This window comes from Pteropus alecto, unplaced genomic scaffold, assembly GCF_000325575.1.
Source record: "Pteropus alecto unplaced genomic scaffold, ASM32557v1 scaffold76, whole genome shotgun sequence".
In the NCBI taxonomy this organism is placed as follows: domain Eukaryota; kingdom Metazoa; phylum Chordata; class Mammalia; order Chiroptera; family Pteropodidae; genus Pteropus; species Pteropus alecto.
The window spans coordinates 22,526,923-22,528,946 of NW_006443138.1; positions in this window are offsets into that span (position 1 = coordinate 22,526,923).

A 2,024-nucleotide genomic window follows, 5' to 3' on the forward strand; every position below is an offset into this window, starting at 1 on the left:
AAAAGAAAAAGAAACTGAAAGCAGTGTGGAGGATGAATTACTGTAGAGAGCAGAGACTGGAGGCAAACTGATACTTTTTGTTTGAGTGGGGGTATTATTACAACTCAGGACACAGGAGAAGAGGCTGAATTAAAACCCTGACAGTGACAGATGGAGAGAGAAGGAAGAACCCAAGGGGATAGAATTGACAAAGCTTGATGATCTTCGTGATAGAGAGGTGGCGGCTAACAAAAAAAAAGGTTTGAGATTCCTAATTTGGATGACTGAAGGAATGGCAATTCCATAACTGAGACTGGATGTTAATAGGACAAGCAGGTTTAGGGGAACATAGAAGAAATACTTTTCTGTTTGTTTGTTTTGGGGTATTTTGATTTTAAAGGAAGTGCTATATTTGAGATGAGGGGAAAAAATAATGAGTATTACTGTCCGCTTCAAAGATACTGAACAATGCGTTCTCTGTTCTGCTAAGCCGAGTACTTATTCATCCAATATCTAAAAAATTGAAAGATTTAAGTGAGGCTTTTGCCCTTGAATTATGTTCCTTGAACATATTTCCCTTGGAATTCTCTGCTTTGAATTGCTTCCTAGGGTCTTTGGAATTTCTTTTAAATTGCCTTTTAGCTAAATACTCAGGCTTTGGATTTTGCTTCACCTCACTTCAATCAGCTGTTCTCTGGGGTGTATTAATTCTGCTGGATATCTACATTTCCAGAAGGCTGTGTTCATTCCCTGAGTACTTTGGTAATGATCAGAACCCTGGTAGCTTTCAAGGGATCGAAGACCTAGAGCAAAGCTCTCAGAAAGAACAATGTGTGTGCACAGACTGAGGCAGAGAATGCTGGACCGCGGCACTTGCTGGAGCTGACAAATCCACTAGTGCACCCAGACTGCTAGACACTGCTGGTTCCCTAGGTGGGCAGCTGACAGACAAGCAAAGAAGCCATAAAGACTAGCTGAGAATATTAACATCAGGCAGTTATGGAATCACAATCCAGTAGCTGCCTCTGGAACATACAAACATGGGATGCGTGGAACTTCATTAGAATGACATTTTCTGTGATGCGTCAGGAATTTACAAGCATGTGACTTGTGGTGCATTGTATGATTTAACTTCAGAAAAGTAACCAATAATAAGTTTTATGAGAACAGCTTAACAATGCTTTCTTGCTTTTCTCTTTATTATTTATTTAGCTACTTAATTGCTAAGTTCTTTAATACTTATAAGCAGTACACATGTGCATACACACACACATATATATGTACACACATATCAAATGGGGAAAAACAAATTTTAAAGTGGTAATTATTAAAAATAAGGACAGATTCACTCTACTGTAACAAGGTGAGCACAATTGTGATGTGTGCTATCTTCTCTCTGTAAAATAGAATAAACAAATAATTTATAATGAGCTTGAGTGCACAGTTTATTAAAATGGAAGTGAGTGTTACTAGTCATCACTTCTTCCTCGAGGCTGTATGTGCAATCAGTACTGCATTTGTGTGTAAGTGTGTGTGTGTGTTCGTGATTGAAAGTGGGGCTCTGTAAAAATTTCTAGTAGCCCAAACAAACTATTTTAAAACTGTTTTTTTAAAAAAGAGTGCACAGAGTGGTTTGCATTAAGTTATACTTTTGCCACTGCTCTTCCTTTAGACTTGAATTGCTGAATACCATACCTAGAAGTCCAATGAAAAAAACTTGACGAAGAATTGAGAGCAGGCCTATCTCATGTAGATCATTAGTTCATGAAGTTCCCTTGTTCATTAGTTCCCTTGTTTTATTTTGACAATTTGGATTTCTTAATCTATAATAATACCAAGCCATTTTTGTTATTTCTTTAAACACTTTCTTCTTGAGGACATTTATGTGTTGGATTGAGGGTCCCTGGCATCTTTGCCTTATCTCAATATACCCTCAATTTGAACAGATTTTACAGAATGGTAAATCCAGGTACAATCCACTCAATCCCCTTGGAAATCTAAAGGCCAAGATTTTTTCTCTAATTCCCTAATATAGACAGTGGTGG